At 35.8% G+C, this 17534-nt stretch overlaps 1 protein-coding gene and 1 pseudogene across 1 annotated transcript in view; one reads left to right on the top strand and one right to left on the bottom strand.

The window, feature by feature from the left end:
• CNTNAP2 (contactin associated protein 2) overlaps nt 1-17534 on the top strand; it is a 2725119-nt gene that overhangs the window by 762464 nt on the left and 1945121 nt on the right. The window lies entirely within an intron of this gene.
• Nucleotides 12411-17258, bottom strand: LOC140531036 (small ribosomal subunit protein eS4-like; annotated as a pseudogene).

The raw sequence follows: 17534 nt of genomic DNA, 5'->3' as shown, positions 1-17534 counted from the left end.
TATTTCACATTGTCTGCTGTTCTTTCATTCCTTTAGTTTTGTTTTGTAATTTCTTGATTTTTTATAAAGTCATTAGCATACATATGTTCCATTCTAATGTTTTAGAAATGATTTTCCTCAGTGAACTTTTGGATCTCCTTTTCCATCTGGCCAATTCTGCTTTTTAGAGCATTTTTCTCCTTTTTGAATCACTTTTGCCATTTGGGTTAGATATTTTTAAAGTTTTTTTTTTCTTTTCAGCATTTTTGGGCTCTCCTTCAGGAAGCACCTGACTTGTTTTTCATGATTTCCTTGCATCACTCTCATTTCTCTTTCCAATTTTTGCTCTACCTCTCTTACTTGATTTTCAAAATCCTGTTTGAGTTTTTCCATGGTCTGAGATCAATTCGTAATTTTCTTGGAGTCTTTGAATGAAGGAGCTTTCACTTTGTTTTCTTTTGTTTGCATGCTTTGTTCTTCCTTGTCACCAAAGTAGGATTCTATAATCTGATTCTTTTTTCAGTTTTTGCTCATTTCCTCACCCATTTACTTGACTTTTGAGCTCTTTGTCAAGGTAGTTCTCTGCTTCCACTGGGCGTGGGTGCTGTACTGTCAGCTGCTTGAACCCCCACAATCTGTGAGCCTAGAGCTCCAGAAACAGTAACTGCAACTGTCCCTGATGCTGCTGTGGCTGCCCTGAATTCCTCTTTCCCCTCCCCCCACTGCCACCCTGAGACTAGAGCTGAACCACTCCACTCTCCTCCACTGGTCCCACAGGCTTTTCCCACTGACATTCCAATATATCCACAGTGTTTTTGGGTCATGAAGTCTGGAAACCACAACAGGTGCGAAAGATTGTCTCCCCAAGGACTACTCAGGTCCCCTCTGTGCACTCACAGCCCACACTGGACTATGTTCTACTCCCAGCAGGGCATAATAAACACTTTCCAGCTACCTTCTAGGCTGTCAGGCTGGAGATTTTCTTCACCCTGTCATTCTGTGGGTTCAGAATTTGTTTACAGCATTTTTTACAGGTATTTGGACGGGATTGGGTTAAGTACTCTAGAAAGTCCATGCTGTTACTCCACCATCTTGACTCTGCCTTTAAGCTCCATTGTCTCTTTTTTAGATTCCCAACATGTAGCACATTCCCTGGTACAGAGCACAAACTTAACAGTTGTTTATTTTTTGATTGATTTTCTGATGATATTTATTTATGTTGGTTTACCTTTCCACTTTTATTTGAGATGTAACTTCTCTCTTCTTGGATTATATACAGTCACAGATTAAGAACTGGAAAGTACATTAGAGATCATCCAGTCTAATCTCAGAGGTTCAATCACTTGAACAAAGTCATACAATTAGTCAGTAGCAAAACCAGGATTTAAACCCAGATCTTGTTGGATATTATATCTGCCACTCCTTTTCTTCTCTTACTCTACTTGGAAGTTGGAAGGTGGCAAGGCTTTATTTATTTAGCTGAAAGAGGCAGATAACAAACAGAATACACTGACCAAAGACAGAATTCAATTATTCAGTGAAATCTCACCTTGATGCTATTTTAGAACCTAACTTCTCTTCCTTTGTATGGTGTTATCTTGACAATTAACATGTATATATTTGGAAATATTTAGATAACATAATTCTTTTGTTCTTTTGGTTTTCATCCTGAAACAGAGTATAGGTAGACATTTTTTGGTAGGGTTAAGTGATAAGTTCCTGGGAAGTATTACTAATTCATCAAGGGTTTGGTACTATTCCCCTCTCGCTCCTAAAGAGTTATAGAGGAAGGCAGTTTGTAAATGGTAGCATCACTGTACAATATTCTTAACTTTTCTAGTTTCTCTTTTATCATAGTAAGAAAGAGGGTTAGAGAAGGAATACTCCTTTTTCTTTCTTTGGGGGTTCTTTCATTAGAAGTAGCTCTAATGCCGGCACTAACTTAGTTCAGGTTCATTGTCAGCAGGTATTCCCATGTGATTGAGCAATAACAAACAAACAAACAAAAATTTATTGTGTCCTATCATAGCAAAATATGCAAGAAGGAGATTGTGTTACTTAGTTCTTCTGGACATGACCTCCATTATCTTTGTGGAAAATGGCTTCAGGGCAGGATAGAGCGAATGGTGTAGTGACTCTTGTGGTCATGAATTGAATGTTCATGGTTGGGACTTCATATGCCTTTAGGAGACTAGGAAATTTTGTAGGGGAGAAACAATAGGGGAGAAAGATATGGCCACTCAGGTCATGGAATCCTTTGTCTTCTTTTAGGGAAAGCTCATCTCTCTGAAAGGTTGAGGGAAATACTAAAAAGCCTTAAATCTTATCAAAATGTGCTTTGAAGTTAACCAAAGAACTCAGCCTAAACTTTTCCCATTTTTAATTTAGAGCACAAGGTAATAAACATTTTTATTTAAGAAATGATTGTAAACTAGTCCTAGACCAACATCTTACACACTGTACAAATATAAGATTGAAAAGGGTACATGATTTAGACATGAGGGATAATACCATAGTAAATTAGGAGAGGAAGGAATAGTTTATCTCTCATATCTATGGAGAAGGGAAGAATTTATGACCAAGCAAGAGACAGACAATGTTATGAAAGGCAAAATGTATAATTTTGATTAAATTAAAATGGTTTTACATAAACAAAACCAATGCAACCAAGATTAGAAGGAAAGCAGAAAGCTGGGAAACCATTATTACAACCAGTGTTTCTGATAAAGGCCTCATTTCTAAAAACATATAGAGAACTGAGTCAAATGTATGATAAAACAAGTTATTCCCCAATTCATAAATAGTCAAAAGATATGAAGATGAAGAAATTAAAGCTATCGTTAGTTGTATGAAAACAGGTATAAATCACTATTCATTAGAAAAATGCAAATTGAAATAACTCTGAGATATTATCTCACACCTATTAGATTGGATAATATGACAGAAAAGAAAAGCCATAAATATTGAGAACATTGTAGGAGAATTGGAACACTAATGCATTGTTGTTAGAGTTGTAAACTGATCCAACCATTCTAGAGAGCAATTTTGACCTATGCCCAAAGGCAACCATTCTGTGCATACTGTTTGATCCCAAAATACCACTACTAGGTCTGTATCCCAAAGAGATCATAAAAAATGGAAAATGACCCACATGTACAGAAATATTTATAGCAGCTCTTTCTGTGGTGGCAAAGAATTAGAAATTGAGGGAATGCCTATCAGTCAGGGAATGACTGAGCAAGTGGTATATGAATGTAATGGAATATTATTGTTCTATAAGAAATTATGAGCAGGTAGATTTCAGAAAAACCTGGAAAGACTTATATGAACTGATTCTGCGTCAAGTAAGCAGAACCAGAATATCGTACACAGGAACAGACACGTTGTACTGTAATTAACTTAGATTGACTTAGCAGTTCTCAGAAGTATGATGATCCAAGATGATTCCAAAAGACTCAAGATGGAAAATGCTTACCACATCTAGAGAAAGAACTATGGAGTCTGAATGAAGATCAAAGCATATCATTTTCAGTTTTTTTTATTTTTCATGTTTTTTCCCTTTCATTTGGATTCTTCTTTCACAGCATGACAATGTGGAAAGATATGTAGCATCATTGTACACAAATAATTTATATCAGATTATTGTCTTGGGAAGGGGGGAGAATGAAGAGAAGGAGAAAAATTTGGAACTCAAAAATTTACAAAAAATGTTGAAACCTATCTTTACATGTAATTGGAAGAAAAATATTATTGAGGAGAAAAACAAAGAAATGATTGTGTTTTTCAAATAGCAAGAGTACTATTTCATTCTTTTAACAGGTATTTATTAAATTCCTTTTGAAAACATAATGGTCTTAAGGTACCTAGAGACATCTATCTAGGAATGTCCGATATTGTTGTTGGTGCTACTGGACTGAACTTTACAAGAGCAACCAGTGCTGCCTATACAGATATTAAAGTCACCTCCTTACAGATGATAACTGAACCCATGGGGTCTGATGAAATTAATAGTATAGAGAGAAATAGGAAAGCCTGTGAGAGAGTTATACAATAACTTTATGAGATTGATAGTACAAGTAATCCTCATCTTACTGATGAGGACATTAAGGTTGAGATCACCTAAATGACCTGTTCATATACTCAATAACTGTCTGATCTAAGTTTTTCATCCAGATTGTTTCTACTCAGCCTACCAATCTGTTGCCATGTAACTTTGCTACTCCTAATCTCCTCAGTTACAAATTCCTTCATGATATACAAATTATTTTTGTTTTACCTGTTATACACCACACACACACACACACATACCCACACATACACATGGTAAATAATAATACATATATGTGTATGTGTCTATACATGCACGTATACATATATATGTGTGTGTGTGTTTATATGTATGTATAATGTATTTCTTTGTCTTTTTATTTCCTTCCAAAGGAATATAAGTTCTTTGAGGACAAAGATTGTTCTGTGTCTTTATATTCAATGCCTAGCACGTATTGGGAGCTTAATAAATGCTTGGTGAATAAATGAATGAATCAAGTATTCTTCAAACCTCAGTGTTACATGGATGCCATATAATAATAATAGGGTTGCTTGTTTTATGTACTTTTAAAAATACAAATTATATATATATATATACATATATATACACATACACACACACATATATATATACAATAGTTATATAGATAGACAGATGGAGATATATTTATATAATTTTTAACATTTTTATTAAAAATTTTGAGTTTCAGCTTGTATTCCTTCTCTCTCTCTCCCTAAAATGAAAAGTAAACAGATATAGATTATATATTTGCAGTTATGTAAAACATTTACATATTAACAATAGATTTGTCTCAGTTATGCTCCAAGGCAATGTATTTGATAAAAATACAAGATAAGTCACTACTCTAAAAGATTGTCTAAATTCCAGTCTCCCCTAATCCTTCTGATTTTTTTATTATATGAAGCAATAGACAGAATGACATATCTATTGCTGAAATATTTTATATGTGGATAAAGGAAAGATCAAAACAAGAAAATGGTACCCACGTTCCATCTCCTGGGAAAGAATTTTTTTTTAAAAAGTGGGGGAGGATATGGGAGAGACTACTGTAGTGCAACCCTTATAGGCTGGCCCCTGACAGAAGCAATATTTTTGTTAAAAGGTGCTTGCCAACATTCTTGCCATTCAAAACACAAGCAGGTCACAGACAGTAAGTCAGCAGGAAATGAAAGGGGATGAATAAAAGGCATTTGACACCACCATAATAAAAGTTTCTAAGTTTCAGGGTTACCCATAAGTTCAACATATGTAGCTGAGGGATGTTATCCTACTTCAGAATAAAAGCCGGGTTTTTTTTTTAAATTATAGTCAATTTGTGTCACTTTCCCTACAGAAATGATTCAGAACAATTGTTCTTAGAAGTTTCTCCTGTAGTGCTTAGAAGAATTATCACAGCTCCCTAGAAATAACATTCTCAAGGGGGTAGATTCAACTCTTTATCCTTCACAATACCAAATATTTGAATTTGGAAGGAATGCAAAGTCTAGCCAAACTCTTTCAAGTGGAAGATGTTATTTTGTATGCTATCAGAATTATTGAATCTTTTTTTTTAAAGGAAAAGAATTTGAATCAAACAAAAAATGGTGTTTTCCTTTGTGATTTTACTTGGAAACAGTGGTGGCCTTGGAGTTAGGAGACCACCTTCATTGTCATTATTAGCTTTTATATAGCACCTATGTGAGACCATGTTGACAAATGCTTCAGTGAAGATGAACACAGCATCAAGGTCAACTATTGTACTGATGGTAAATTCTTCAATTTGAAAAGGCTGTAAGTCAAGACCAAAGTAGAAAGAGTGTTGGTGCATGATTTTCTGTTTTCGGATGATTGTGCACTCAATGCAGCCTCTGAAACTCAGAGGCAACAAAGTATGGATCAATTCTCTGCTGCCTGTGCTAATTTTGGCCTAATAATTAACACCAAGAAAACACAGGTGCTCCATCAGCCACCACCACACTATCCATACATGGAACCATTGGTTATAACAAATGGAGAAGGTTTGAATGCTGTGGATAAGTTCACTTACCTTGGTAATGTACTTTCCAGGGATGTACACATTGATAATGATGTTGATGCATGTATTGCCAGAGCTAGCTCAGTGTTTGGGAGGCTCTAAAGAAAAGTTTGGAAGAGAAGGGGTATTAGCTTCACTACCAAACTGAAGGTCTACAGGGCTATTGCGCTGACCTCATTGTTATATGCTTCTGAAGTATGGACAATCTATGAGCACCATGTCAGTAAACTGAATCACTTCCATTTGACCTGTCTTAGGAAGATTCTGAGGATCACCTGGCATGATAAGTTACCAGACACTGAAGTCCTTGCTTGAACTGAACTGCAAAGTATTCGACCTATGCTTCAGAGAGCTCAACTCCAGTGGGCTGGCCACATTATTTGAATGCAAAATGTACGCTTGCTAAAAAGACTATTTTATGAGAACTTGCATGGGGCAGGAAATCACATGGTGGCCAGAAAAAATGATACAAGGACACTCTCAAGGTCAGGAAGTTTGGATTTGATTGTGTAACATAGGAAACGCTGGCACAGGACCTCTCAGCATGGTGTGCCCACATCAAAAAGAGTGTTGTGCTCTTTGAGCAAAGCAGAAGTGATACAGCACAAAGTAAATACAGGATGAGCAAATTTGGGATATTCACCCCAAATATTAACATGAATTATCTGTGCCCAACCTGTGGTAAAGCATTCTGAGTTCATATTGGTCTGATAAGCCACCGTTGGATACACTGAAATTTCACTTTATCATGATGATGTAATTTTGGTCCTCTTCAAAGACGAAGCACAAAAACCAACCAATGTGAGACCAAACTTGAAATGTGAATTCAATCCAAGTGAGATTATATCCACAAAAAGGATTAATTTCCCTCTATCTGCCTTTATCCTAGTGATCACAGTCATATGTGGAAGGGTCTTTCTTCTATTTCCTTCAGTGGTCAACATTTTCTCACTTCACATTGTGTTATTTTACTGGATATACATGCTCTATGGCTTGACTGCCCCCTTCACACCAATTGGGCTTGGATTCTTGCCCATATATGGTAGCCCTTTATTAGATATCTTACTGTGGGAAAAAAAGCCAGAGATAACATTTCTCTGGTTTTCATATAATCCAGAATTTATATTTATTTGATTCCCAACTCAAAAAAGTTACATACTTCTGCTCTTTCTTTCTCCTCACCCCCTTCCTTTGGGTGTATATTAGATGTAGGAGGGATTGGTGAATAGAAAAAATGAGACTGCTATCTTCTAGGCTTTTTAAAGTATAATCTGTGCCAACTCATATATAACAGTAAGGATTGCATGGTACACGTACTGGAGAAAGAAAATGCTGCAGCAGAATAAGAACACAATTTCTCCCTGCAGTATAGAAGAGCTCCATTATTCATATTTTAGGTACCTCAATTAGACATTCATTATTCATAAGTACTTATGCAACTCTGAGTTATTCAGAAAGGGAGAGATTAGCTTTTTTTTTTTTTTTTTTTTTACTTCTTTATTGCTAAAATATCTTGTAACAAAAAAGGGGTGGAGAGAGATGCTTGCGCCATACCTAAATCTAAAGTTATACTTGTTAGGTAGAAACAACCAGATCATGGCAAGGACAGACCTACCAAATTTGGTTCCCCCTCCCCAGCTAAATGTGCCACAGGGCATCCCATCCTTATGAACCTGAAATTGGGATTAAGATAACCAAACTGAACAATGAATTCATGCCATTCTCCAGCTGTTCAGAAGCTGGTAAAGATGGACTTATTTTATATTTCTTAGTTTTATTTTTAGAATAGTCTTTAAATAACCATTTATCTATTGGGAAATGACTTTTTTTTATAAATTTGGATCAATTCCCTATATATTTGAGAAATTAGACCTTTATTAGGGAACATGCTGTAAACCCCCACCATCAGTTTCCTAATGTTGTATAGAAACATATGCATATCTTCACTTATGTTTAATTTGATGTTTAAAGGGACTAATACAGAGAATGTGACAGAACAATATAGTTTAATATAAGGTCATTCACTCTTTAGTAAGGATAATACAACTCCTTAAAAATCATTTTCCAGTTGTAAGGCATTATTTCAGTAAATGCCACTTGCCATGCTAGGACATAACAGAAGAGTGGGTTTAGGGTTAGAGTTAGGTGTAATTTTAGGGTTATCATAGTGGTTATTATTTGAAAAGACCGGAGGGAATACACTAATACTTTACATAAATATGTTACAGTAAGAAAGAGCATAATATCAGTTCATTCAATGCCTTGCAGGTTTTTCTGAAGTCCATTTGTTCATATTTTTATAGAAAAATAGTTTTCCATTACATTCATATACCACAACTTGTTTAGCCATTCCACAGTTGATGGACATCTCCTCATTTTCCAATGCTTTGCAACCACAAAAAAAAGCTGCTATAAATATTTTTTGTACATGTGGGTCCTTTTCTCATTTTTAAGATCTCTTTGGGATACATACCTAGAACTGGTATTACTGGGACAAAAGATATGCACGTTTTTATAGCCTTTTGGGCATAGTTTCAAATTGCTCTCCAGAATGGTTGGACAACCACAACTCCACCAACAATGAGTTAGGGTTCCAATTCTTCCACATCTTCTCCAGCATTTATCATTTTCCTTTTTTGTCATGTTAGCCAATCTGACAGATGTGGTATAATATCTCATAGTTATTTTGATTTGCATTTCTGTAATCAGTTGTGATTTAGAACATTTTTCATATGACTATAGATAACTTTAATGTATTCTTACACGTTTGACTCAGTTCTCTAAATATTTTAGAAATGATACCTTTATCAGAGACTCTGGATGAAAAATTATTTCCCAGTTTTCTGCTTCCATTGTAACCTTGGTTGCATTGGCTTTCTTCAAAAACTTTTCAATTTAATGTAATCAACATTATCCATTTTAAATTTCATAGTGTTCTCTTCTTGTTTGGTTATTAATTGTTCCATTCTCCGTATATCTGACTGGTAAACTATTCCTTGCTTTCCCAGTTTTCTTATAGTATCAGCCTTTATTTCTAAATCGTGTACCCATTTTGACTCTATTTTGCTATACAGTGTAATATGTGAGTCTGCGCCTAGTTTCTTCCAGACTATTTTCCAGTTTTCACAGCAGTTTTAGTTAAATAGTGAGTTCTTATCCCAGAAGTTGGAGGTTTTCTGTTTATCAAACAGTAGATTATTATGGTAATTGACTACTATGTCTTGGGCACCTAACCTATTCTACTGATCCACCACTCTATTTCTTAGCCAGCACTAAGTAGCTTTGATGATTGCTTCTTTATAATATAAGATTTGGTATGACTAGGATGCATTCCCTTGCATTTCTTCCCATTCATTCCTTTAATATTCTGGACATTTTTGTTCTTCCAGATGAATTTTGTTATTACCTTTTCTAGTTCTATTAAATAATTTTGACAGTTTGATTGGTATGGCACCAAATATGAAAATTCATTTAGGTTGAATTGTCATTTTACTATATTAACTTGGCCTACCCATGAGTAATTGAAGTTTTCTTTTCTAATTATTTATATCTGACTTTATTTGTGTGAAAAATGTTATGTAATCTTGTTCAGATATATCCTAGGTTTGTTTGGAAGGTAAACTTTCCAATTTTTTTTTAATGTCCACAGTAACTTCAAATGGAATTTCACTTTCTCTCCCTTGTGATTGGACTTTGTTAGTAACATGTAGAAAAACCTATGATTTATGTGGGTTTATTTTATATCCTGCAACTTTGCTTAAGTTGTTTATTATTTCAAGTAGTTTTTTACTTGATTCTATAAGTATTCTCATCTATAAGATACATATCATCATATGATCTGCAAAGAGTGATAACTTTGGTCATCTTTGCCTATTTTAATTTCTTCAGTTTCTTTTCTTATTGTTATAGCTAGTGTTTCTAGTACTATATTGAGTAACAGTGGTGATAATGTAAATCCCTGTTTTATCCATAGTCTTTTTGGAAATGCTTCTAGATTATCCCCATTACATTTAATGCTTGCTGGTGGTTTTAGATACATGCTACTTATCATTTTAAGGAAAACTTTATGGATTCATATGCTCCTTAATGTTTTTAATAGGAATGGATATTTCATTTGTCAAAATCTTTTTCTGCATCTATTGAGATAATCATATGATTTCTGTTAGGTGTGTTGCTTATATTAGCATTTACATGGATAGTTTTCCTAATATTTGGCCAGACTTGTATTCCTGTTATAAATTCTACCTGATCATAGTGTATTATCCTTGAGACAAATTATTGTAATCTCTTTGCTAATTTTTTAAAATATTTTTGCATCCATATTCATTAGGGAAAGTGATCTATAATTTTCTTTGTCTTTGCTCTTCCCAGTTTAGGTATAAGTACAATATTTGTATTATAAAAGTGATTTGGTAAAATTCCTTCTTCTTTTTTTCCCAAATAGTCTATAAAGTATTGGAATTAAATTGTTCTTTGCATGTTTGATAGAATCATTTGTAAATCCATCTTACCATGGAGATTCTTTCCTAGGGAATTCAATGATGGCTTATTCAATGTTTTTTTCCTGAAATTGGATTACATAAATATCTTATTTACTCTTCTATTAATCTAGGCAATTTATATTTTTGTAAATATTCATCCATTTCACTGATTGTCAAATGTATTGGCATACAGTTGGATAAAATAATTTCCAAATTTTGTTTTAATTTCCTTCTCATTGATGGTGAATTGATCCTTTTCATTTTTGATACTGGTAATTTGGTTTTCTTTTTTAAAAAAGTAAAATTAATCAAAGGTTTATCTATTTTATGTCATAAAAGCAGACCTCAATTTTATTTATCAGTTCAATAATTTTCTTGATTTCACTTTTATTAATCTCTGCTTTGGTTTTCAGTATGTCTAATTTGGTACTTAATTGAGGATTCTTAATTTGTTCTTTTTCTAACTTTTTTGGTTATATGCCCAACTAATTGATTTCTTCTTTCTTTGTTTTATTCATGTAAGCACTTAGATATACAAAACTTTCCCGAAGAACTGCTTTCACTGAATCTTATGAGTTTTGGTATGTTGTCTCATTATTGTCATTCTCTTGTATGAAATTATTGATTGTTACTATGATTTGTTGTTTGAACCACTCATCCTTTAGGATTAGATTATTTAGTCTCCAATTAATTTTTAGTCTATCTTTCCATGGCCCTTTATTACATATAATTTTTTTTTTTAATTTTTGCATCATGATCTGAAAAGGATGTATTTAACATTTCTGCCTTTCTGCATTGGATTGTGAGGTTCTTATGCCCTAGTGCATGACCAGTTTTTGTGTAGGTGCCATGTTATGCTGAGAAAAGCATATATTCCTTTCTATCCCCATTCAATTTTCTCCAGAGATCTACCATGTCTAACTTTTCTAACATTCTATTCACCTCCTTAGCCTATTTCTTACATATATTGAGGTTAGATTTGTCTAGTTCAGAGAGGGAGAGGTTGAGGTCTCCACTTGTATAATTTTGCTGTCTGTGTCTTCCTGTAATTCATTTGCCTTCTCCTCTAAGAATATGGATGCTATGCCATTTGGTGCAAATAACTTTAATAGTGATCTTACCTCATTTTTTATGGTGCCTTTTATCAGGATATAATTTCCTTCCTTATCTCTTTTAATTTTATCTATTTTTCCCTTTTTTTTAGCTTCAGCTGAAACATAGCTTATTCTATTCCAGCATTCTACCTTTACTCTATATGTATCCCTCTGTTTCAAATATGTTTCTTGTAAACAACATATTGTAGGACTATGGTTTTTAATTCATTCTTCTATCTGCTTCTGTTTTATGGAAGAGTTCATTCCATTAAAATTCACAGTTATAGTTGCTAACTTTATGTTTCCCTCAACCCTAACCGCCCTTTTATGCTTTTCTCTTTCCTTTCTCTGCCTTTTCACTACAGTTTTACTTTTGACTACTGCCTTCCTCTATATTCCATCCCTTCTATCAGCCCCCTTCCTTTTCTTTTTTTTCTTGAACTTTTATTGTTATCTTTTGTTTTCACATCAGCCATTTTGGGATATGTCCTCTCCCCATCGTTCAATCAGTGAGCCATCCCATTTGACAAAGAAAAGTAGTTAAGCAAAACCAGTACAGATACATCTTCTAACATTTTATGCAACATTCATACCCATAGTACCCTAATTCAAGGAAAGAAGAGAAAGGCATTTATGGCTTCTTCAATTCCGCTTGGTAAGACTAAATTGTTTAAGCCACCTATTTCTTATTTCATGTATTTTATATTTTTGTAGGGTAAAAATTGTAACAGCTCAATTTGATTGAAATCCTACAAATTCTTATATGCAATCATTTAGCCACTGCTCTGTTTAGCTGTCAGTCTCTTGTCTCTTTCTTTATCAACTGTAAGGCGGATACCCTTTCTTCCTGGAAGAGAGAGATCCAAGGCTTATTACCTTTACCAATAACAAAAATATTGGAGAGCCTAATGGCAAAACTATTGACATTGACATCTTGTACATGGACAACAATAAAAGAGTCAGGATGTTTCTCCCAATTCTCCCAATTCGACTCAAATTAGCCCCACTGGTCACCATACACAGGTTATCAGCATCAAACTTTATAAAATCAGTGATCTTGCTAACATTTAAATCGATCTGAACTATATCATTCACTTTGATGAGAGAATCAGGCATCATGGGTCACCAAATGGGGAATACCTTTTGTACCCACAAAGATTTTTCTGACTTTGCACAATTTATATTTAGCTTCCTCAGCTGTAATAATACCACGAACAGTAAAGCACCCCTTTGGCTATTAAACGGAATGGAAATGTTCACCCATCTTCTCAATGCTAATGACATCAATAAAGGCAGCAGGGTATGTAATGTCAGTGCAGACCTTGCCATCAATCTTCTTTACTTCATGTCCCATCAGGGCATACTTGAGTCTGCTTTTCAGGTTGATAATGAGTGGCAGACATTCACTCAGCTTGTAGGGACCTGTGGATGGTCTTGGAGCAAAACTTCCATTAATTTATCCAGCATCCAGTGCTTTGGAACTGCTACAAGCTTCAGATGCTTTTGGGGACCACAAGCCAATGGGAAATTTACTTGGCTGTAGGGTCAGAGGCTCTGTCTACTTATAAGTTGTGTGCATTTGGCTAAGTCCCTTTACCTATTTGGGGCTCAGTGTCTTTACCAGAAGCATGACCAGCTGGTTCCAAGGTTGAGTGGCAAGAGATCATGTGCACCCAGAAACTGAGTTCCCCCTTCCCTTTTCTTTCTCTTTTCCCTTATTGCTTTTTCCCTCCATTCTAACTACCCTCTCCCTTATCTTTCTCCTTTCCCATCCTATTTACTATATGGCAAGTGAGATTTCTATACCTGAGTATGTTATTTCCTTCTACAATCAAATCTGATGAGAGTGAGGTTGAATCACCTTCCCCTCTATTCCTCTATTGTAATATGTTTTTGTGCCAATTCAAGTGATATAGTTTACTCTTTTCTGCCTTTTCCTTTCCTATTATCCCACTACAATCCCTTTTTACCACTTAATTAGGATTTTTATCATCACATCAAAGTCGGTTTACACCTTCCCCCTCTGTCTATGTATACCCCTTTTAAATATTTTAATAAAGACATAGTTCTCAAAAGTTACAAGAATTATCTTCCTATGTAGGGATGTAAATATCTTGCCCTTATTGAATAACTTTTTTGTTTCTTGTTTATTTTTTAATGCCTCTCTTGAGGCTTGTCTTTGAATATTATAGGTTCTATTGAGTTGTGGCCTTTTAATCAGAAAGGTCTGGAAGTCCCCTATAACACTGAATGTCCAATTCTTTGCCTGAAAAATTATTCTCCATTTTGCAGGGTAGTTGATCCTTGGTTGTGATATAAGCTCCTTCACTTCAGGAAATATCATATCCTAGGCCTTTTAATCTTTTAATGTAGAAGCTGCAAGGCCCTGCATAATCCTGACTGTGGTTCCAGAACATTTGAATCGTTTCTTTCTGGCTACTTGAAGTATTTTCTCCTTGACCTGCTAATTCTGAAATTTGTGTATATTATTCCACGGCTTTTTTTCAATTTGGGATCTCTTTTCAGGAGGTGATTGGTGGATTCTTTCAATGACTATTTTACCATGTGGTTCTAGGACCTCAGGGCAGTTTTCCTCAAAGATTTCTTGAAAGATGTTGTCCAGGCTCTTTTTTTTTTCATCATGGCTTTCAGGTAAGCCAAGAATTCTTGAATTATCTCTCCTGAATCTATTTTCCAGGTCAATTTTTTTCAGTGACATATTTTACATTTTCTTTTTTCATTCTTTCGATTTTGTTTGACTGATTCTTGATGTATCATAGAGTCATGTAACAGCAAGGACCCCAACATATACAGAAAGTCATGCTGTACAGACTTTTAGATCTGCTTTTCTAAAAGGAAAGCAACTTTTGAGGGGTCAACAATCTGCTTTAATCAAGCATATATATCATTCACTAATTTCAGGGGAAAAAGTCAGCACACTGAACTTTCAGAGAAAATACAAACAGAGAAGACCAACAGACAGAGTTTCCAACTGTCTGACCATAAGCAATACATACATCAGAGATCAACAGACAGATCCAACTGTCTGACCATTAAATACATACATAGTTACCAGAGAGAGAAGTACCAATGTATGGGTTTGCAAAGTGGGGGGCCTCCTTAGCTGCTACCCAAAGTCTTATCTAGCCAAATAAACACTAGCAATGAGCAAGCCCCAAGGTAAAACCTCATCTCAGAGTATTTATACACTTTTCAGAGCCATAGGGCATAGCCCTCTGACCCAGTGAAACAATAGAAATTAACAAAAGGTATTGAGGCCTATTAATGGGTAGGGAATATCTTTAATTCTTCTCCCCACTCACCATTAACTGTACATTAACATTAGAAGTCATTAGCTTTCACTTGTCTAATTCTAATTTTTAATTAATTGTTTTCTTCAGTTTGCTTTTGTACCTTCATTTCCATTTGGCCAATTCTTCTTTTTAAGAAGTACTTTTCTCATCATTTTATCAATTGTATTTTAAAAGATTTTTTCTTCTACCTTTCTAATTTGAATTTTAAAATCCTTCTTGAGCTCCTTGAAGAAGGCTTTTTGCACTTGAAACCAGTTCATATTCCCCTTTGAGTTTTCAGATGTGGATATGGTGACAATACTGTCCTCTTCTGAATTTGTGTTTTGATCTTCCCTGTCCATGTACGTAATGGTAATTTAAATGGAGAGATCTTTCATATTTATTAATAGGTCCATGTGACCTGCCTGGGTCACATGAAAGCCTCAGTTACATGAGTCTGAGTCATATGGAGCCTGTGGTGGGAGAAGTTTGGTGAATGGGTGGAACCGGAAGAGGCAGAACTAGAGCAGAACTGAGAGGAAGTTAATGAGAGAACAGTCAGAACTGAAGGATGTAGGCAAGCTTGCAGGTGGCTGTGAGTATAAGAAGGGCATTTTGTTTAAGGAAAGTTTGTTTGTGATTTGTTTAAGGGAAGCTTGTTTGTCATTTTTCCAATGGAGCTGGTTCATGGGAAGCCTGACAGGGGGAAGGCTTGGGATGGTTTTGCCCTCTGCATAGTTATTGTTCATAGATTTTTGTTACTGTGATAGATTTGGTTTTTGGTTTCTGAATAAATGTTTTGGTTCTGTTTTCCATGTGGAGAATCTGGGGTATTTTGTGACTCAGAACTGTGCAGGAATATTCATGGCCACCATAGGTGCTATGAATATTTCATTGGTGCTACACTGTAGTAAGAATCTTTGTTTTTCTATGTTGCTTTTTGCTCATGTTGTTCGACTTTTTCTTTGCTTTTAAAGTTGATCTGTGCTTCCAGGTCATAGGGAACACTTTCTCATGTTTCTTGTGCTGGGGGCTAGTGGCATGGTTACTGACTTTGTTTGCTTGGGCCCCAGATGCTGGAAGCTGGAGGCTGTGGAGACTATAGCTTATCTGGTGCTCAGCTAGAGTTGGTTGTGACTGCTTTCATGGGCAGAGGCCAAGTGTGGTTTTTCTGGGTTTCCTAGGGTTACACTGAAGCTCAGGGGTGGGGTTTTGGAGTGGGGGTTATCTGGCCACTGGAGGTTACTTTCTCACACAGGGCTGCATTAGACCACAGGTATACTCAGCCATTGGTTGACCCCCATCTGCTGCCACAAGTGGTAGTTCTTTGTGTTGGAGTCAGTGGGTTCTCATGGCTGTGCCAAGACACTTGGGGATCCTGGTTTTAGTATTTGTCTATTCCAGACCCTGAGGCTCAGGATCTCCCACTGGTCCACTGAGGAGGGGCTTGCTGCTGGCTTGCTAGGATGCTTCCAGTCCTGTACTGTTCCACTTCAGCCACAACAAAAGGGACTTTTCCCTTTAATCCATCTAGCCTCACAATCTAAAAGACTGCTGCACCCCATCTTTCTGCTGGCTCCATTGTTCTAAGATTTTTCTTGGGGTGGTATTTTCTCACTTTTTCAAGGTTAATAAAGGAGGATGAGAGTGACTTATTGCTTACTCCACCATCTTGGTTCCCAGAACTCAATTTTCACAGTTTTAAGAGGCTGGCTCATAGATATTTAAAATGGAGTGGGCTGTTCAATGAGCTTATAACTTCTCCATAAGTGAATATGTTGAATCAGTGTCTGGATGACTGTGAGATAATTTAAAAATATATTAATTAGAATTGGAATAGATGGCCTTCAAGGTATTTAACTTGGGAATTCTGTGATTCTATAATTCTAATGTGATCTAGAATATAATTTTATTCTTACCAAAATAAAATGATTATCTGAGGCAATTATCATTCTCTTATCAAATGCTTCTTGAATTGAATGACCAATTCTTTTTTTTTTTTTCCTGAGGTCAGAATTCCTTTACTATTTGGGCAGCAGGCTTTCTGCTACAAGTGAGAAGGTGCAGGGCCTTCCCTTTGCCTATAGGACTTCTGGAGCCCCAGCAGGGCACCAACTTTGAAGAGTGCCAAATAAAGGATACAGGGGCCTCACAGTGTACTAGTAAAAGTTAAGGCTTCTAAATGGACTTAAGCAGGGAAACAGACTTTTGAAAGGGAACAAACAGGGTGTAGTGGAACATGCCTAGGCCTAGAGTCCCTCAGCCTCTGGATCTCAGTTTGATAGAGCACCAGACATCAAGAGATCCAAGTTCAGATCGCAGCTCCATCTTTAGTGGCTGTGGACAAGTCACTTGTCAATTTCTTCACCTATAAAGGGATAGGGACTGAACCTCTGATGTTATCAATTAAAGGGAACTCTCCAGTGAGAAAACTTCCTCTGTCAATGTAGATCTGCACCTTAGTCTGAAGGAGATGCCTAGAATAACTAGGTTTTTTAATTTGACCTGAGTCACAATAGCCAGTTTGCGTCAGAGGACAACTTGAACCCAGGTCTTCCTGGCTCCAAAAGCCAGCTCTGGCTTCTGTCTACGAGATATAAGGTC

The sequence above is a fragment of the Notamacropus eugenii genome, chromosome 3 (genome assembly GCF_028372415.1).
Source record: "Notamacropus eugenii isolate mMacEug1 chromosome 3, mMacEug1.pri_v2, whole genome shotgun sequence".
NCBI classification, from domain to species: domain Eukaryota; kingdom Metazoa; phylum Chordata; class Mammalia; order Diprotodontia; family Macropodidae; genus Notamacropus; species Notamacropus eugenii.
This window is presented reverse-complemented; position numbering and strand designations above follow the sequence as displayed.